Source organism: Pinus tabuliformis, chromosome 9 (genome assembly GCF_031772625.1).
Source record: "Pinus tabuliformis cultivar Carrire ecotype Pingquan chromosome 9, CPIR1, whole genome shotgun sequence".
NCBI classification, from domain to species: Eukaryota; Viridiplantae; Streptophyta; class Pinopsida; order Pinales; family Pinaceae; genus Pinus; species Pinus tabuliformis.
In genome coordinates this window covers 1,076,351,334-1,076,374,207 of record NC_142307.1, presented here as the reverse complement: position 1 = coordinate 1,076,374,207, position 22,874 = coordinate 1,076,351,334, and positions in this window count along the sequence as shown.

Genomic DNA, 22,874 nt, shown 5'->3' with positions numbered 1-22,874 from the left:
ATACCTGAGTGGTTGGGATGGCTCTTGGGAGTGGTGTTGCTGATGTGAAAGGCATGTTTGATGTGTTTCCATTGATTCCACTTCCTTAAGGACACCTAGGAGGTTCAATCATATCATAGTAACTTCTCGTCACATGCTCACCCTGATTGGTTGGTTACTTGGGTAGATGTGGGAGGAGAGCATTACATAGTGCTATCAGAGTGGGTTGCACTCACTTTGGGTCATATCTAATACCACATAGTAGTATCAGAGCATGGTTCACCCCTCAGACTTGATGGGCTATGTGTTCATCATGCATTCATGTCAATTTCATATGTGTAATTATGCCTGTAGTCCATGTGTGTGTTGCATTTACATGGTGTTGATCATGGTTGTAGTGATATCGCCATGTGAAGGTTGATGGCGTTATTGTGGGATATGTCGTTGTGAGTGTATGGTTGTATATGTAGTTGCTATGCATGTATAGTAGGTCAACATGCATTGTGAGCTCATTGTATGCATTTTAAGTGATCTTGATGCTATTGGTATGTTATGATGCTAATGTGTTGGATGAGATAGAGCAGGAGATGCAGATCATTAGAATGAAGTTGTAGCATTGGACCTCGAGTCAAGAGCATATCGTCATACATGTTTGTATATTGGGAATGTAGGTATGTAGGTTAAGGATTATTATATGCATTATGGTTATGTGTATGCCCTTAATTTTATCGATGTTATGGTTACATACATGATATATGCTAGTTGATTAGTATAGTCATATGCACATGTGTTAGATAGTCATGAGTGGTAGTATCATGTTGTTGTATGCATTTCTCTTATTGTTGTATGTTAGATATCTTGATGATTATGTTATATGTTATTGATGAGTATGTTATAAGTTAACTTGTTGTTATATGATAGTTAGCTTGATGAGTAGGTTATATGTTGTTGATAAGCATGATATATAACTTGTTGTTGTTATATGCTAGTAACTTGATGACTATGGTTATTGCATTAAGATCTTAATGTTATATGTATCATGCTAAATTGGATTGGCCTATGCAAATGGTTAGGGTTATGACATTCAGATATGAGTCGACTTATTTGTGACATTGTGTTGTACAAATCTAGATTGATCGTTCATATGTGATTTCTATGCATAAATGAAAAATGTTTATGAGTTTATGATGTGAAAGTGTTAGCTAGTGACTATTATGGTATCATGACATTATTTATTTTTGAGTTGATATGTCATGAAGTTATATCATGCCAATTTTGATTGATTGTGTAGACAATATAGCCTCCCCTAAGATACATTAAGGTATGAGCTTGCCCATGTCATCTAATTTATGCTTGAATGTTTAATTATGTTGTTTAATTAGTGTTTGAGTGTTTGTGCCTTTATGCCACCTACTTGTTGTTTGGATGTTTGGTTATCTGCATGATATGAGTATGTGTGTGTAAGATTGCCTGAATGAATGGTCTTGTTTTAAGATGATTTTACTAACACATATGTGATGAGATAGTTTACATGTACTTGAGTGTCATAGGTGAAAATTTTAGTATTTTGCCTAATGACTATGAGTTGACTATGAATTATGATATGATTTCTAGTCTTGGTAAAGGTTGATATCAAATTGATAGATATGATTGTATTGATATTTGGAACATGTGTTTGACATGTGTAAACAATGAAAGACACATGCTTGGTATTAGCATGACAAGGTAATAGTTGATGTATTTATATAACTAATAGTTGGGTGATGTGATAGTGCATAGTAACACTCAATTACAGCAAGGAAAAGGTCAAAGAAAGGAATTGGGAAAGAATTATTTTGGCTATGTTTGGAAACCCTAATTCAAAATGAATGAGTGCTTTTCATACAGGAAGTCTTCTTAACCCTAATTTATCTCAAATTATGTGGATATGTGATATGTTCATTGACATGTATTTGATAGGTATAACAATTGGTGTCTAGTTATAGCTAGATCTATCAAGGGAATTGGAGTCCCTTGAGAGATGGCACAAATGTGTTCAATTGAAAGCAACGTGCTTGGAACAACATGGTAAGGTAACCAATGTTTTTGATGTTTATTTATGCACTGAAAGTTATGTGTTGGTGGTAGTATGATGCAAGGGATTGCTGGAAAAGAGGCTGCCATGAAGCCTTTTAGAAGGCTCAAGTTGATCTTTCCCTTGGAGGATTTGGGAACCATGGGGATGAAGTCATGGTGTTTGTTTCTAGTCTTGTAATTTTGGTCTTTTGGTGATTTTTTGTTCTTGATTTCGTTTTTGTTTGTGTCTTGTGCATGGCCATGCCACTTTGGTTGTGGTGTCGTATTGTTTTGAGTTTTCCATGGTTTTCTTCTTGTTTGTTTCTTGTATTGCCTTTTATGTTTGGGGTTTGGGGAATTGGTTGGGAAAGAGGAAAGTTAATGGAGCCCAGAGAGAGCTGAATGAAACCTAACATGTGATGTTAGGCATGGATGAAGCTCAGTGCATGTATAAGGGCTGCTAAAGGCAAGCGTATAAAAACTAGTTGGATTAGTTGGGTGCATTGGTGTAAATGCACAATGGCAAGACAATGATGCGAAAAGTAATTAGGAAAGGTAAAATAAATAGATTTGAAGCATCAGATTCCTTAGCTAGGTTGGGAATTGTTTTTCTCGATGTTGTACCTGCATTACACGGATAAAGGAAGTTCTCTTAACCTTGACCTTATGATATCTATCAATTATGTTGTGATCATGATTGTGTCGATGTATATATATGTATATATGTATGTATGTAGGTATGTCATTTTATGACGAGATTATGATTGTGTTGTTCTAATGTTATATATATGTGTGTATATATGTATCTATGTCACTACTTGACAGGGTCATCAAGAATCGTTCTTGTGGAGGAATGATTGATTATGGAGGTGAATGACATGAAGACATTATTGGTTCATGAGGAATCAAGTGGGAAGGGTTGCCTGAAAAATCTTTGAGGTCAGTATCATGTGGATATGAATTGATATTATATTATTATACTATGTCTATGTATGTTATGGATAGGCTAATGTTGAGAGATACATCAGCAAAACGAAAATAGCATGATGTGCGGCATGCTAGCATAAGTATGGATGGCAGAGCGACACTAGAAGAAAGGTTTCTTGGTAGAGACAGTGTGGTTTTGGATGTGTGGTATTACATGTTGCGTCTATGATGTTGTGCGCATGTGGTGTTGTGTATATATAGTGTGTGTACATGTTATTATGCAATGTTATGTACAAGATGGTACATATAGTGTTGTGTGAATATTGCATATGTAGTGTTGGGCGTAGATTGTTCCATGTACATGTTGGATATGAAATTTTGTGTGCATATGGTGTTGTGCACATGTTGGATACACAATGCTTTATACAGATGATGTTATGTACATGTCGTGCGTATAGTACTGTGCACATGTGGTGTCGTGTACATGTGGTGCATGTGATGTTGTGCACATATAGCGTTGTGTACACATTGTACAGGTGGTACAATGTACATGTGCTATTGGGTACATGTTGTACAGGTGGTGCCATGTACATGTGATGTTGTGTACACGTTATGCAAGTGGCGCTGTGTATAGGTGGTATTGTGTACATGTTGTACATGTGGTATTATGTACATATTGTACATGTTGTGTTGTGTACATGCGGTATTATGTATGTGCATGGTATAGTTGTGGTATCATGACATGTGTATTCATTGTGTTGTTCTATGTGTATGTATAAGTATTGTGTTGTACATCAGGTGTAGGTGTATGTATTGTGTTGTGGTGTACATCAGATATAGGTGTATGTATTCTGTTTTGTTGTACATTGGGTGTATCTGTATGTGTTGTATGTCAGGTATAGGTGCATGTATTGCATGGCGTTGTATGTCATGTGTGGTTATATGTGTGTGATGCACACTATGTGTATGTGCATGTGGTTGAAGAGAAGGAACTGGGTGTTTGTCAGGTGTGGAAACCAATCTGGAGTGCATACAGAATAAAGACAAAGGTAGAAGCTAAGGATTGATTAAAGGATAAGTATCAGTATTTTATTTCAGTTTTATTATGTGTGTGAATTACGATTTTGGTTTATGATGGTTACATGTGATTTATGATTTTGATCTATGATGGTTGTGTTTTCAGCTAACCTGATGTGATATATTTATACATGATGATTTGGTCAAATATGCTAGTTTGACTAGTTGTGACAGGAAATAAATAGGATTGCAAGTGTACCTTATTTACGAGCTACCAATGAGGTATGATTTGAAGTTATTTTAATTTATTTTAATCTAATGGAAGTTATGTGCTTGGTACATGAAGCAAGTAAATGCCTGGTTGGGTGGTTGAAATCGACTGCAAGAATTAACAGCAACAAAAAAACGAATTGGAACATGTAGTAGTATGATGGTAAATCACTTCAGGAGCAGGGCCATTGTGGGACACTAGTTCCCAATAGTGTGCATTGATTTCCATGAGCATGTTATGACTGTTATGATGGTTTCAAGAAGATATATTCCTTGGTTGTTTGACTTTACGATGTGAAACCTTGCAAAGGGATGGATCGCCCGGGATAGGGGATGCCGGGGAACTTGGAAAGTGAGTGACTACACAGAAGGGGTGATCAAATTTCCCAAGGGACTGTGTAGCAGAGAAGGGAAGGCAAGGGATTTATTTTTTTGGTCATTAGCATTGCTAGATGTAATTGAATGCACATTAGGAGTGTGCCCTGGAACAATGAGTCGGTAACTATTTGCTAAGAGGACAAGTGGCACATGATTATAGCACCAGAAATTGGATAAAGTTTGAATGTGGCAGTGAATTTTGGACGTCTTGGGAAGGGGGTGAATCCTCATATTACTTTGAGGCTGGAGGTGTAAGCCTCTGGAATCCATTGTTGTGAATGTAGGCATTGTATCCTTTTATATGTTGGTTTAAAATATGTGCATATGTGTATATGTGGTTATCATAAATACTATAATAAGCTATGTTATAAAGCTCCATTAAGCAATATGGTTGTTATCTGGTCATGTTTTCATCATGTTTTTATTTTGAGCAAGTCTTTCATTGTAAATACTACAATGAGCTAAGTTATAAAGCTCCATGGGCAGTATGTTTTATTTTCAGCAGTTTTGCTAAGGTCTTGGTATGATTTAACACCGAGGATGGTGTTCCCCAAGGGGGAGGTTTATGTAACAACTTCGATGAAAATTCCATGTAATAAAAGTTAATAAAGGCAAAATAAGACCATGGTTAAGGGACACTTCTTCCAAGTTGAATGTTGGGAAAAGATATCCTAGTGGGCATCACTGGATGTGTTTATGGCTAAAGGAAATTGGCAAAGGCAATGGTTAAGGCATTAAAAAGGAAAAGAGGCATTTTTGGCACAGTTATTTATGAAAATAAAGGAAATTTGGAGGAAATGGAAGTGAAAGGTCAGAGGTTGCATGTGAGGAGGAAAATGAAGGAAAATAAATGAAATTAAAGAAAATAGAGGCCGCATTGATAAAAGGGCTTCTGAGGATCAATTCGCAGGCTTGGTTAGTGTAAGCTTCGTTAGTTCAGTTTTGGAGCTCTCTCGTTATTCTCTCCCTCTCTCTCTTACTCTTTGACACTTATAATTTTCTTGGAGCATCTAGTTTTGGAGAAAGTAAGGAAAAAAAAGCAAAGGGAAAGGAAGGAAAGCAAGGATAAAGCAAGGAAGAGAAGGATCAAGAAACTTCAGCAGGAATATTTGTAGGTAACATATTACATGAGTGATTTCCTATCTTCTTTTGACAAGCATGAATTGCATGTTGCTGCATGGTTCTTTTGATGCTTGTGGCATGGTTTTGTTGGGTTATGACAGTGGTTTTCAACCTAACCTTACCTTTTTTCGAATGCCATGGTGTGTTGGGATGCTGATATTGGTTTTGAGATTTGGAATTGCTGGATGGATTTCAGAATGCATGGCGAAGTTGGTCTCAAGGCTCATTCCCAAAGGCTTAGGAATCCCTTGACCCGTTTTGGTGGGATACATTAGAAAGACTGAGGGAAGCGTCTCGATTTAAGGCCTAATGATCTGGGATTGGATTGTGATAAAGCTTGAGAGACAAGGAGACGAAAAATTCCTCAAGGATAGTGATGGATTCCAGATGGCATTCCAATTTCAATTTGATTTTGTGATTAGAGCACCAGCTTTGGTGTGATCACAGATTGGTGAGGGTGGAGGTGGTTTAACCTCTAGATTCCCTTAGTTGTTTTTGTATTGGTTTTTCCATGAGATCCCACATTCATGCATGGAATATGGAATGGGGGTGACTGGATGAAAGAAATATTTGGTTTAGACATGTCTACGGTCGGGTGGTACGTGGAAGTCCTAAACCTAGTTGAATTTGTCTATGTTTAATAAAATCTAAGTTCTCTTACTTTTTTACTTATTTATATGTGGATTTAATAGTTGTTATCTCAATATTATTTTCATGGTTTTATGCTGTTTATAAGCATGGTTAAGTGACTGTTTCATGTCATGGTTATTTCATATATTTACTTGTAATTATTAAAATTATGGATGCAAGACCTAACTGATGCCATAACAGTTCAAAGGGGAATGTGGTGATCCTTCTTGTCATGTCTCATAATATTTTTAGTAATTCATGCTCTATTTTGTATCGTAGATCTTTATATTACATTGATGCCAAGTGTTTAACAAAATGTCATTCCCGGTTAGGGATGGTTAGGCCAAGTCCTGGAGTTAGTTTTTAGTTTATTATTCTTGTCATCATGTGTTTAATGGATTCCAGAAGTCACAAAATGTTCTGGGAAGTGGTCGGAATTCTGGGCTTGAAAATTGCCTTAAATCTGACATAATCTTGCATAGGTCTATTGAAATATTCCCAGGAAGTAGACATGCATGCTTGTGGGAGCATCCAAAGCTCTTTGAATGCTAGCATGCCCATAGCATGTGAGCGTTGAGAGGTCATGTAGTCTAAAAATTCAGTGGTACCTATGGGCATGATACCGAAGTGGTTAGGATGGCTCGTGGGAGTGTTTTTGTTGATGTGGAAGGTATGTTTGATGTGTTTCCATCGATTCCACTTCTTAAGGACACCTAGGAGGTTGAATCATATCATAGTATCCTCTCGTCACATGTTTACCCTGGTTGGTCGGTTACTTGGGCAGATATGGGAGGAGGGCGTAACAAAACATTAACAAACTCTTTAGTCTTATAAGAGAATGTTGTAATTCTGCAAAAGGGAGAAATATGAAAATTTTGTGGGTGATGGTAAAAATTTCTATTAATGTTTTATAAACATTCAAGAGAATTAATAGAATGTAAAGAAAATCGATACAATAGGAAGAGTATGTATACATGTAGGTGAATTTGATAATATCAACAGATATATATATATATATATATATATATATATATATATATATATATATATATATATATATATATATATATAATTTTTGAAATGGGGGTTTATAAAAGGTACATTACAAGTGGTATCAAAGTTGTAGGTTACAACATTGGTCCTTTTATGGGTCTTAAAACCAAAACAATTATATATGTCATGAACATATTGCTCAAAGGACTATTAGGAGTTTGAACTATGGGTGTAGAATTTAATGGACATAATTCCATAGGATCACCAAGGGGTGGTGAGGAACCTGATATTGAATTAGGAATGATGGGTGGTGGAACCAATAATGCAGAAAAACAAGAATCTGGATTACTGTAAGTAATGCGCAGATTTAAGACTAACTTGGATGATATGTTGACTTGTGGGGGCCTGACCCTAGTTCAACATTATTTAGCCAAACAAATACCTACACTACTGGCCCTTTCGGCGTCAGCCCGTGGACCGCAGACTGAAGTCTCACCCAAAGTAGTATGGGGGGATGCTAGAACCAAGTTTTTGCACCCTTGAGATGGATGTGATGTCATTTTATCCCAGCTATACCTACTTGCGTGAAGGTTTCTTAACCCTCTGCTTGTCCTTTAGCACCTTCGTGAAACGGTACAATCGGCTTTCGCGTAGCCCTAACCTGGGGCTAATATGCTTCCACGCTGTTAGGGCAACAAACTATGATATTTCACAAACTACGCTAAGTATCTTACGTGATTTATTAACAGATATTAGTTAGCTTTGTGTAAATGGATGTTATTACTTGCGTTCACTTAACCAATATATTTACATACATTCATGCATCATATAAGCATTATAAGTGAAATTTACACCCAATATAACAGATGCATAAATAAGAAATAAAGATGCGGAAATTGTAGAATACTTCTCTTTATTGATAATTATGAACTATTACAGACTCAACCCACCCTGCGCACTCAACTGCAGGGATTCGCGCCAGGGGTTCGCACACTCAGCTGCAGACTTCTAAGCCTTTGCGCACTTAGATGGAGTTTACTTCATGGACCTTAGCATGGCTTACTTGTATGGCGATGGATTCTTTATCGAGTAGAGGATGTGATAGGATGTTTTGAGAAACAACTGATGATGGCATGTGGATGGACATTCTCATGGTTTCGGCGTGACAGTTGGATTAGCTACCCAACTAGTTCAAACATGGGGGCTAGCGGTGTGTAGAGATGTGTTAGCATTATGTTGGAGTATCATGGTAGCAGTTCACACGAGGATGATACATGATGAGGTCAACACGAGATGTTGCAGGAAGCATGTAGCTTGAGATGGAGGGGCTAGCCTTCCACAATGGGGAGCATCATGTCGAGATTGTGACATGATGGTTGATGATCATGGATTGAGATGATTTCCGATATATGACATACCGATGGGGTGTATACCTTGGTATGGTGATCTTGATGACAGGTGGTTACCGAGATGAGATATTGTCGAGGACGACAATGACTTCAAGTGGGGGAGGATGTATGGACCTACAGTCTGTGCGACGGGCAAGGTGACACAACCATGCGAAGGACGTGTGAAATGTGAAAAGAAATGAACCTTGGACGAGTTTATAAGGTGTTGGGTGAGTTGAGGGGGTAGTCCCATCAGCTACAAAACCTCTACCTACACTACGACCCAAAACTTAGAATTCTACTTCAGAGCTATCTCTCATACATGTTTGATCATTGATTCCATTCTCCTTATGCCTTTAACTACTTAGAGCTTAGCTCTATTTATACAATCCATGGTCCACAGACCATGGGTAGATCTTCTACAGCCGACATTACATTTTCAAAATAAGGGCGGACAACCCTATGACTCTTTAACAACTACGCACTCCACAACCACAAAATGCGGAGTCTTTACACTTGGATTACAAAATTCGACCAAAATATGGGCTTTAAGCCCCAAAACATCCCTTAGGGGATCCCACGCCCAATAGGCCCCCAACACAAACATCATGACTTACCCTCTAGTCACTCTACAAGTGTGGAGATCTTAGCACGAAGACCTCCCAGCTCTGTTTGGATCACCGCAACTTCGACAGTGCAATGAGTGACTGCCTGTTGGACTTCTTCCACGTGTTGTTCAGTGACTGCTATTGAACTGTTGCTCTAAATATTTTGTTGAGCTGCCTACAGTTTTGCGAGCTTTCCTTTAATGGAGGTTGTGATTGTGTAAGCCTCGTCTATCCATGGCTGTAGGCGTACTTTTAGGACCACTTCTTTGTGCCGAGCGACATCCACCTATTCCTGGAGTGCCTTTGCTTCCTGCATTCGTGCAAGCCTTTGCGTAAGGGAAACCATCTGCATGGTCCCTTTTACCTTGTCATACCTCTATTATGGCTCGTGTGCCTCTGTCTCTAGGCGCTCTACGTTTGGGTCCTCATGTAGGGTGGTTAGGACCCTGAATGATTGTTTGAAAAGATGCATGCAGTCTGCCACTGCACTGTCAACCGTCACTATTGTTGTTTTAACGGTGGTGGTACGATGTTCCCTAATCTCTAGCAAAGTTGAAGGTTGAGCCTTCAACTACAGCTTTGTGATGTACAGGTTCAGCTCAAGCTAAACCCTAGCCATCTCTGATCGAGTGTTGTGCACCCCTATGGCCAATTTGTGGACTTGCGCCGCCACCAGTTCTTCTGCCTGAATGTCCAACTCTGGGACCATCTGACAGGCTTCCTCTAATATGTACATAATCTGCTTATTCTGCTCTACTGCCTCAACACATTACAGGCCCAACTACTCAACGTTGATGCATTGCTTGTTCATCACCTATAGAGTGTGACTCTCTCGGGCCCTCAGTTCCACAGTGACTCCATATCGTAAGAGGTACAGCATCTCCTAACAGAGCACAACCATTTTCAATCCTACCCCTTTCAAACTGCTAACCATAGGCGTGTTGGCATAATTTTCTGTAGTGAGCGCCCCATCAGGTAGCAGTACCGCGTTGGTCACCCTTGTGCGCAACATCTCCTCGGCAGCTGAAGTTTCGATCACGAGGCTAGTGGACATTGTGCCAGCCTATGGAGTGCGTACCTCCAACTCCTGCAGCTCTAATCAAAGAACCCCCAATACCAACTGTTGTTGTTCCTCGAACTATTGGAGGGCCTCTGCGGTGACATCCCTCACCATTTCTCTGATATCATGTAAATCCCCCTCAGTGAGGGTGATTCGGTCGAAGGACATCTTTGATGCCTTTGTTTTCTTTCATGGCTCTGTCTACTCTTGTGGTCGCTAATGCTTGAGATTGGTGGACTTCTTCTACGGGTCCATGCCACCTGTCTTTGTTTCTGCCTCAGTGCCACGCGAAGGTGACTTCTTTCCTTCGCTCTCTTCTCCTTCTACTTTATGATGTTCCACCAATTTTGTGGCATCGTACGCTGTGTGGGCCTTACCCTCTACTTCCTCCTTTCAGTGCTTCTCTGTCATCTATTCCATTTGAGGCTTTGTCTCTTCCTTCTTGTGCTACATGGCAGACTTGTTTGTTTCCACTACGAAGCGAGCTAGAGCATGCCACTCCAGTGGCCAAGACTCAATAACTACAAAAATGACATCATCAATCACCAGGTACGGTAGGTTATGCCATGTCTTTGAAGGGTCCTTTCGCGCCTTGATAAAAACATGGTGGAAATTCGCTTTGAACTTTTCAAAGCTTTGTAAAATGGCATATATTGTGGGTGAAAACCGCAGCTTGCGATTAATGCCCATCAGGATATTCATATCCACTTATACCCAAAAAATCTTGCTTTATTTTATTCGTTGCACATCCTTGGTCACCCACAGCAAAGCATACTTCGTTGCTTCTGGAAGGCCTCGCGCGACTGAAGGGAATTGTCTATCTTCGAGCAGCTCCCATGCCACTAGTACTATTGGCAAGAGGAGCCATGCATAGTGAAACACTTTTCCCTACTCCGTACCTCGTGACAGTTCTCAAGGAACTCGTCGCATAGATAGTTCGCACAGTTGAACTAGACTCCTTCCACACATTGGACCACTAGTGCAACCACGGGCGTGGGCACCTCATCCGTGCGGCACTTCCGCATCACTTTCCCTGCTAGTATTTGTGTCACGACCTTGACTGTAGGGTTGTTAATGCTGGAGATGGCATATCCTCGCTTCTTCTTCTCCAACTTGAACTTCTTCTTCATTTCTTCAGCGAGGGCCAACTCACCACCTTTTCCTTCTGAAATATTGGCTCGATCCTCCTTTGAGTAAGGTAGCTGTGTAATTTGATGAACCAAATGGTATGTGATGGGAATGGGCTCCTCCAGCCACAAACACCCATCATGCACAAAGCAGAGTAGTTGCCTGATGATGAAAACAACCACTGGGGCGTGGTGCTAATGCGGCACCCAGAGAAGGTTTAGCAACCTGGCTTTCTCTACACCCTTGAGCCATTTGCGTGGCTCCAATTCAATCATTCCAGCCGTCACGTCAATCCGCTGGTGCATTAGCTGCTTAGTCGCTAAATGTGGGAATTTCTCATGATCTGCAAGGTTCAAATCCTAGAATTTTAGTAAAGGAACTCGTCCTAAGTGCAGCCCCTCAAAAACAATATCATCTGGGAGCAAAAGGGTTTGCAGGGAGCTCTTGCTCTCATCTATGTCCTTCAACACCTTGGCTTTTCCCTTGTGCGAAGGAACATATTCTAGTAGCTTGGTAATAGGGTCCACACCCTAGGTTTCAACTTCCATTTCCTTTCCTTCCTTATCCACCAGGATTTCTTCAAACTCCTCTTCATCGACCTCCACATTAATGGCCTTCCCATTTTCCTACAAGGTGAGCTTGGTCCTCTATGGGTTTCTTGGTGAGATGCACACCGATATCATAACCTGATTATCCTTCTTAGGTCTCGGTGTTCTAGGTGATTTAGGGACCTCAACTATCATTCTGGCGCTCTCTGGGGCTTCTACTACCATAATTTCTTGCGTGGCTTCCTCAGCTGGCACTACTCTTGTGTCCATGGCTTCTGCGAGGGCTGACATAGTGCTATTCTACAATTCTTGCAGTGTCTCTGGTAGTTGCTCAAAAAATCAATTCACTTTCAGAGTCTCGAATAGGTCTCGATTCATGTATACTTGAGTGCGTAACAACTAAGTTCTCAAAATGCCAAGTGTTTTCTGTTGGATAACCACTTGTGATTTATAGGGCCTTTTGAATGTGAATTTGACTGTTTCCCCCCACATTCAGTCCATTAATGCTAGATTTGCAACATATTTCAAAGAATCTAATCCATAAAGTTCACCTTAAATGCCTGTCGCCCACTCCATTTGGCCTCAAACCAACCATCAAATCATGAATAGTGACTTTAACGGTCACTTTCTGGTGAACCTATGCGCTGTCATGGAGACTGTGATACTTTGCTGCTTCGCGCAGTCCTGACATCGCGTAACTCTCCGACCGAGGCAATGTATTTTATAGTCTCGTGCCTCCTTTCAGTTGCGTGGAGTGCTAAGACTGTGCTTCTGTTAGCTAGTCAGATGGTCGAGCCACATGAGTATGGCTTCAAATGACTGCCATTCACTTTTCCTAGGAAGGGATCTCCATTTAACTTAACCTGTTGGACCGCACAACCGTCGATAATCTCCTTAATAACATACAGCCCCACCCAATGCATTCTGAGTTTCCCTGGAAATTTATCAAACTTAATGTCATACAACAACACCAAGTCATTCACCTTAAACGTGTGCATCTTAATATGTCAATCGTGTCATGCCTTTTCACGCTGCTTTTGGACCTACTGGTGAAATCCAGCCAAAAATCTCTCTTTTTCCAGCTCATCCAATTGCGCGAGACTCTCTTCTAGGGCTTCGCAATCCGTCATACATGTGAGTGCTGCTATGCGTAGACTACGCATGATGTATTCCACAGGCATCATAGCTTCAACCTCGTATACTAGCTTAAAGGGTGTCTATCTCGTTAACTTCTTGCATGTTGTCCGATAAGCCCACAATATTGCAGGTATGCGTAGGTCGCAATCACTTAGTTGAGCATTGAATACCTTGTTTAGCACGGTCTCCAGTGCTTTTTTGAATGCTTCTACTATCCTATTAGCCTATAGCTGAGAAGGTGTGCTCTTTTGGTGATACACCTGAAATTGCTCCGTTAGTGCGATGATCATCTCATCCAGGAAGTGCATACCTCGATTGCTCATTAGGATCTTGGGACAGGCAAATCACGTCAATAAATGTTCAAATAGAAACTTCGTGGAAGTTGCGCCTGTGTAATCCTTCATCGGCTGCGCTTCTACCCAACGAGTCAAATACTCTGTCGCAGTGATAATGTACCTTGCACCTATCTTCCTTTGGGGCTGGATAGGTCCTAAAAAATCTATTACCCACTTTTCGAAATGTTGCAATGTCATTTCTAGATTCAAAGGCATCTCATCCCTCTGCGATGGCCTACCTGTTCTTTGACATACATCGCACATTTTGCATTATGCTTTTGAATCCTAATGAAGGATTGACCACCACAACCCTGCGCGTAGAATTTTCTGCGTGGTTTCTCTCCCTGCATAATGTCCTCCCGTGGTGCCCCCATGAGTGTCAGCAAGGATGCTACTTCATTCAAACTCAGGTACATACCTTCGTAGTATCTCATCAGTCCCCATCTTGTATAGATGCCCAGTAATGACAGAGAAATCTACGCACGCACCACTAATTACTTCTTTTGCTAGACATGCTATCTTTCCAGCACAGTTCCAGTTGTTAGGAAGTGTATTATATCCTCAAAATGTCCATCTGTAATGCGCAAAACAAAAATATGCGCGTCAGGTAATCCTTCCTCCAAATTAGTGGGTTCCTCCCCTGTCTCAATGCATGACAGGTGGTCTGGTCCTACGTTCAATCATCCAGGCTTCACAAAAACTTCAAAATCATATTCCTAGAAAAACAAAAGCCATCTACAAATGCATCCCCCCAACACAGGCTTATTGACCATGTAATTTAGCGCGGAGTGATCCGTATACATCTTAAAGTGGCCTCCTAGCAAGTAGTTCCAATACTTTTGGAGTGCATACACCATAGCCAGTCCCTCGCGTTCAGTGGTGGAATAGTTCTTCTCTGCTTTGGATAATCTGCGACTTGTGAAAATGATAGGGTGGTCCAAGGCTTCTCTGCCATCCTATGTTAGTAATGCCCCCAACGCTATACATGACGCGTCAACATGTACATGAAATTCTTTCTTCCAGTTCGGGAAGACTGGAATCGGCGCGGTAACCATCTTTTCTTTCAATATATCCAATCTTTTCTTACAGTCATCATTCCAGTAGAATGAAACATCCTTCTTCAATCATTTTTCCATCGGTAAGGTGATCTAGGCATAACCTTTAATAAACTTTCTGTAATATCTCGTATACGCTAGAGTAGTGCACAACTGTTTCACACTTCTCAGCACTTCCAAGTTTAGAATCACCGCAATATTCATGGGGTCTACCATCAACCCTTGTCTACAAACCACATGCCCCAATAGGTTCCCAAAAGGAATGCAAAACAGACACTTCTTGAGGTTTAGTGCAATCTGGTATCTTCGGCACGTATCCAACATCAAGCACAAGCTCACTACATGGCGCTTAACTAGTCCAAATACAATCTAGTAATCAAAATATACCTCTAGGAACTTATGAATAAATTCCTTGAATTCCACAATGACCACGCGCAAAAATATAGCAGGCATGTTCTTCAACCCAAACGACATTATAGTATATTGAAAGAAACCCCACTCAGTTGCGAAGATTGTCTTTCTCCTATCCTTCAGTGAAATTTTGATTTGGTGGTACCCAGAGAACCCATCAGTGAAGGAGTATGCCTCTTGGCCACTTGCATTGTCCAACACTACATCTGTGAATGGAGTTGGGAAAGGATCATCCACACAAGCGTCATTCAGCTTCCTAAGGTCCATGAATATCCTTATCTCATCCTTTTGATTCTTCTCTTGCAACACCATTTGGATTACCCAATCAAACTCTTCCATAGGCTCAAAGATGTCTGCTGCTAGCATTTTGTTTAGCTCTAAGTGGACCTTCAACTTGTATTTTGGATTTAAGCGGTAAGGCCTCTTCTTAACTGCCTTCGCATCGGGTTTTAATGTGATCTTCATCACTCCTAGATCTTGGATTATACCTTTCAAATCTGTAAACTTGGTAGGGAATAAGTACTGGTATTCACGGAGCAATTTAGTGACCCTATCCACTATCGCTTCGTCCCAGTAGTCTCCAGTCTTCGTGAATTTGGGTTCTACCTCCATACCAATGTTCAAATGTTTAGTTATCACCGGCATGGTTATATCGGGGTTCTCTATCTGTGGTCCTTGACTTCACAGCGGCCTTCTATTTCTGGAATGTTAATCTTCCACGGATCTTCATCCTCTTATTCAACAGTTACATTATAACATTCCAGTGTGCGACTCGACTGGGTAGCCCATTCAGGGTGCGTCAGGTCTAAAGGATCCTACCGTATCCTGAAGATGGCTGCTTTCACCTCTTGTAGCTCTTCATCAATGCTGTCAAAACTATCCTCAAAACTAAAGGTCATCACGAATCCTTCGCTCAGGATATTCCATTCACCTGTCCCATGGCAGAGCTCTATTTCTATATACCAATTCATTGGGATAACATCCAAGGTATGACAAAATAGGTGAACCCACTTAGGTTGTGGCTTTTCTCCATAGGCCTGCGCCCATTTTTCTAGATGTGTGCACGATTCATTCTGTCCATCGTACTTGTCTGTCATTCGCAGCCTAGGCTTCCCAAATCATGTTGTCATCATTCTCCTACATTCACACCAATCATCAAAACTTCCATTGTGCGTACCCCACCATCTTGAGGGCATAGCGCGCAGTACCCAATCCAAGGCCTGGAAGCGTTTTTTTTCTAGCACCTCCCTTTTAAATGCATCCAAAAAGATATCTACCTCATTCAGTCCATCATAAGTAGGCAGATTCCTTACCTCTGATGACACACAGCGCAACGACTGGGTCATCATGTTGCAATTTAGCGTAGTTACTTCGTGTAACTGATTCTGCCAGCGTTGTATTTCTTTGTCGGATTTTGAAGTGTAGGAACTCTCACGCTCCCATGTAATCTACCCATCCATGGTGGGATTCACCTAGTCTTGGTCTTGTGCTGTTATCTTATAGATGTAGTCCAAATCATCATCACTCTCATAGTCGCGGACCAACTCCATATAGCGTGATCCTTCAGCACGGTCCAGGGGTATTATTACGCGTAGTGATTTATTCTCAAAGATCATCTTTTGCTTCTTCAAACTGATTACTCCATTCATATTAGTAGCCCATTCAATTCCCAGGAGCGTGGGGTAGGGATTCCTGTCATCAACAATCTCTATTACTTCAAAATGTTCTAGCATGCTCGCTCCCTCAATATCCACGGTTACTCCCTGCAATTGCCACATGGGTATGATTTTCTGTTGGTTCGCCATCCTCAACTGAATTGGGGACCATTGTAGTGTAGGTATCCCCATTTGCTCCGAAGCCTATTTCGGTACAACATTTGCATCTGATCCAAAATCTAGAATGACTTGATCCATTTCGTATTCTCCAATCTGCGTGATGAGTCTCATTTCATGCCCCGTCATTGCCTTATGCTTTCTGATCTTGTGGACTATGCGCAATTCACCTAGCGCGGTCCCATCACATATATTGATAAGTTCATGTAACCCTTTCACAGCCTTACGATTGCGCAGTAACTTCATACAAGTTTCCAGGAAAGTTGTGAGCATAGAGGAGTCCATCTCCAGCTCTGGTTTAGTTTTGTTTCTTGAAGTGGAGGCCTTAGCGAAGCTCTTTTTAGCTTCCATGAATGCTTCACGAGCGCGCTTCAAATTGAACTCAACCTCTTTCATCGGGGCTTTGCGAACCCATGTACTCTCTTCCAGTTGTTTCCCCTTTTCATCTCCTGTCGCAATTCCACTTCACAACACTATATTTACATTCGGATCTTCCTCACACGGATCAAACCTCATCATCTACAGGTTTTGAGTCAGGAGAGATGGTATAACTCCTTTGTCACGTATCCTAGCTATCAACGTAGGATAATCTTCTATCTCATGATCAAACAGCGTGCAATACTTGCATGACGAGCACATTGGATTAGTGCAATCGCGGGCATAGTGTCCTAACCCTCCGAAATTGTAGTAAATCAACTATCCGCGACCTCTACCAGGTCCTCCTTTGCCTCGGCCTCATCTATGCCCCTGAAATCTTGTCCGTGCCATCCCTGCATTTTGCTTAAGGGGCTGCATTTTGACCTGAACCCTGTAGGAAGGAGCTCTATCCATCATCAATTCATAGCTCCTGCAAGTACACTCATCATGTCCTAATGACCTGCAAAAGTTTCAGAACAAATGTCGCTGTGTTTGCGTGTACTTATGTAACAAGTGGCAGTTATCCATGGCATGTTTTCCAGCTATTTGACAGACAACGCACCACAAAGCAAGTGCCGTGCAATTTCCTGCTTGAGATTCCGGACCTAAAGGCATCAGTCCTCCCCCAGGAAGGTAATTTGTAAAGATCAGGCAGTTTTCTTTGTCATGACCCTGACTCTTGCATTTCATGCACCATACCTCTTCGCATACTTTTGGCTGAACCATCCTATCCTGCTTCAAGCTTTGCATCTCAAGGCACAGATTTTTTCGCTACGCGTGGATCTACTGAACTCCTAGATTATGATCTTGCATCAAGGTCTCATGTATTCTCATGGAAATATCCAAGGTCTCTACTTCAGTTGTTATATTCTGTTGCAAGAATGCACTCCTTAAGTGTGGTAGTAGCAAAGCCACAAACCACTCGCGATGCTGTCCATCTCTCAAATTCATGTTGGCTTCGCGGATCATACATTTCAACCTCTGATCTAGTTCCCATGGTGTCCTGCCTGGTAGCATCATGATCTCTTTGAATCCCACAATCGACTGTGCTTCAGATTTAGGCCTGCTAAATTCCCTATTCAGTGCTGCTTGCTACTCTAGCATTTAGGTTATTGCTAGAGTACTTAATATACCAGGTTAGTGCACGATCTTGCAAAGATCCAACCAATGTTTCCTTCTTTATGTTATCATCTATAACACCTTTAGCTTCCCATACAGCCCTCACAATGAACCAGAATTGGTTTGGGTCCTCATTTCCCAAGCCTTTGAACAAAGGAAACTTCACTGTGTTTTCCATACTGAATCACGGTGGTGGCGGAGGTGGTACAGGTGAAGTTGGAGGTGATGGCAGTGAAGACGAAGGTGGTGTGGGCAGACGTGGTATTCATGGAAATCCTTGTATTATCAACTAAATATCACTTCATGGAGAGACCTTTTTTATCCCTTCTTCGTCCCTTCGCGGTGGTGAAATCGAGGGGCTATGCTCCGAACCCTTATTTCCTTTGTTGTTGTAACTTTTTCCGCTTCGCATAGTCCCAAACATCAAGGTAGCTTCATAACCCATTTTTCACACAACAACTTTTTAATCCAAGTATTCAAAGATTTTATGTACTTACCTCGTGGTCATTTAAAAAAGCATTGCTTTGTCGCGTTATAGCTGACTGAGGTGTTGACCACGAACTCAGTAACAAATCCTCCTATAATGCGATCGAGTAAATGATCGACGACGCACGCGATCTTATCCTCTGATTCTTCCTTCCTTCGCACTATCTCTAGGGTCCACACAATAGGACCATCAAGTTTCCACCTTACATGGCTATTTGCTAGCTTCACGATCCACTCGTATAGCTCAGTAGGGAAAGAGGCAAAAAATATTTCGTGGATCTCTGTATACAGGTATTGGTCCAACCACTGTTCTTTTGACAGTCGCGGGTTACTATTCTATTGCACCGCGAACTCGTCAATCCTTCTATCCAACCAACCTTCGATTTCTTTCTTAGTTGGATTCCAGTGATACGACATCACGCATTTCTCATGCAGACTCCGGTCCTGACAACTGAACCATTTGTTGGCTTGTGGGGGCCTGACCGAGGTTCAGCGTTAGTTAGCTAAACAAATCCGTACACTATTAGCCCTTTTGGCATCAGTCCACAGAGCGTGGACTGAAGTTTCACCCGAAATAGTATGGGGGGATGTTGGAACCAAGTTTTCGCACCCTTTAGATGGATGTGATGTTGGTTTATCCCAGCTATACATGCCTACATGCAGGTTGCTTAACCCTCTACTCTTCCTTCAACACCTTCACTTAACAGTACAATCATCTTTCCTGCAGCCGTAACCTAGGGATAATATGCTTCCACGCCACTAGGGCAGCAAATTGTGATATTTCCCAAACTACGCTAAGTATCTTACTTGATTTATTAACAGATCTTAGTTAGTTTCACGTAAATGGATGTTCTTACTTGCGTTCACTTAACCAATACATTTACATACATTCACACATCATATAAGCACTATAAGTGAAATTTATACCCAATATAATGAATGCATAAATAGGAAATAAAGATGCAAAAATTGTAGAATACTTCTCTTTATTGATAATTCTAAACTTTTACAGACTCAACCCGCCCTGTGCACTCAGTTGCAGGGGTCCGCACACTCGGCTGCGGACTTCTAGGCCTCTGCGCACTCAGCTGTAAATCCTCTACCTACGCTACGAACCAAAACTTAGACTTCTACTTCAGAGCTATCTCTCATACATGTTCGATAATTGATTCCATTCTCCTTATGCCTTTAACTACTTATAACTTAGTTCTATTTATACAATCCATGGTTTGCGGACCATGGGTAGATCTTCTACAGCTGACATTACATTTTCAAAATAAGGGCAGACAACCCTATGATTCTTTAACAACTACGCGCTCCGTGACCACAAAATGCAGAGTCTTTACACTTGGATTACAAAATTGGACTAAAATATGGGCTTTAAGCCCCAAAACTGACCTTGGGGGATCTCGCGCCTAACATGATATTAAATAAAATTAAGAAAGGTTGTCCAAATCCCAAGAAGAATATGACGAAATTATTGGCTACTTGTTGGGGAAACTAGAAGAAGACAAAGTCATTAAAAGGGAGAAAAAGAATCATAAAAAGAGGGCTAGAAGCGAAATAAAATAAAATATTGAGTATATAACTTCTAGTGGAGATGAGTCTCATGAATTTGAAGGGAAAGAGGAACAAAGACATGAAAGTAGCACCTCGTCATCTAGAAAGAAGAAGACCACATCTCAACTGCAAGGAGAACTTAATAACATTAGGCCTCCTAATTTGGATGGTGAATATGAGGAAGGAGAAAAGACATGGATCCTCAATATGTTTAAATATTTTGAAGTGTACAATTACCCAAGTAATTTGAAGGCAAGATTGGAAAATTACTAGCTGAATCGTAAAGAAATATTATGGTAGGAAGATAACAAAGCTCTTAAGAGAATTAGAAGTAAAAATTTAACCAAGAAATTGTTTAGGAAAGAGTCCAAAAATAAATATCTATCTCAGAGGTATTTTGATGAAAAAGCGAGAGAATTTAATGAGATAAAACTAGTACAATATACTACGGATGAGTTTGTCAATGAATTTATGAGCCTACTGAGGTATGTGTTGTATTTAAAAGAAGAAAAAACTAAAATACAAAGATTTTTCGATTGCCTACCTTTCTTATACAGAGAAAAAATTAAGTTCGATAACAAAAAGGCTATGGACAAAACCATAAGAAAGGAAAAATTGTGTTTTTCTCAAAATAAAAAAATGAAGGTGTTAACTCAAAAAGTTGGATGACTAAAAATCATGAAAAGCTCAGCACCAAGAAGAAACGATTTAAGAAACCAACTTTCTGAAAACTTCCAAGAGTAATCGAGGAGGAAACTATAGCACAAGTGTGAATCTGCTAAGGAGTTTTGGATAGAAAATTGGGCAGGGAGCTGGAATGGGGAATAAAAATGTTACAGAAGTAAACATACCTCCAACTAAATTTTGGGGAGTGTTTATAAAATATAGTAAACAAAATGGGGATAGTGAATAGTATGCAAGAAGCTTCAACCGTGAATGATAATGCTTGTAGCATTCCAAGGATTAATGCACCATTAGATGGAAGACAAGCTCACCAACAATAAAAAATGGTGGAAGTCCAAGGTACAACTTTTGGATGTAAAGTTTTAGTAGTAATAGATCTTGGATCTAATTTAAGTTACATTTCCCCTACTACAATTTAAAGGTGTGAACTTAGAAAGGAAAAACAAAGAAAATCTTTCTTATTACAACTAGCCACATGAACAAAAAGAAAAGTAACCGAAATTAACAAAAACTATTTAATAAATTTAAATTGAACGAACACACAAGTGAACTTAAATTTTTTAACTCTAGGGTCTTATGACATGTTAATTGGGATGGAATGGTTAGAGTCCCATAAAGTGAATATAAATTTCCTAGACAAATCCTTTACATGTTCTAATGATGAGGGAAAAGAATACATAGTTAGGGGAGTTCCAAGAGTTTCTTTTGTGAGGAAGTTTTCTTCTTTACAACTAAATAAATGTGCTCGCAAAGGTTGCCAAATATTTTTTGTACAGATTGAAAACTTAGCTAGAAATAAACAAAAACCATATTTAGAAGACTATCCAATTTTACAACAATTCATAGATGTTTTTTTGAAGGAGAGAGGAGGGCTGCCTCCAAGAAGAGATATAGATTTCACTATATTTGATATCATTCCTAGAGTTTTTCTAATGTCTAAAGCTCCCTATAGGATTAGTATTCTCTAGTTAATGGAATTGACTATTTAGTTACAAGATTTGTTGGATAAAACGTACATAATGCCTAACGTGTCTCTGTGGGGAGCAGCAATATTGTTGGTCGAAAAAGAGTATGGGACAATGAGTTTTTGTATTGGTTATAGAAAACTAAATAAAATGGCAATTAAAAACAAATATCCCCTACCCGAGATTAATGATTTCTTTGATGAAGTTCAAGGAGCATAAATATTTTCAAAAATCGATTTAAGGTCAAGATATCATTAAATAAGGATCAAGGATGAAGATATATGCAAGACATAATTTAGAACAAGATATGGACACTATGAATTTGTAGTGTTTCCATTTGGATTGACCAATGAACCAAAAAATTTCATATGCTTGATGAATAATGTGTTGAGCCTTTTCTTGACAAATTTGTCATAGTATTTATAGATAATATTTTAGTTTAATCTAAGAGTAAACAAGAACATGATTAACATTTTCAAATTGTTCTTCAAACATACACAGATTTGAGTTGCATGCTAGGTTTAGAAAATGTTCATTCTATCAAGAAAAAATTCAATATTTGGGGAATGTAGCATCAAAAGAAGGGATTATTATGGATCTAGAAAAGATTAAATATATTGTGGAGTGGCCAATGCCTAAAGATGTTGCTTATGTTAGGTCATTTATGAGGATTACAAGTTACTACAAAAGGTTTATAGATTTTTTTTCTAAGCCATCTTATCGTATTACTTATTTATAGAAGAAGGGGGTAAAATTTGAACGGAATCAAA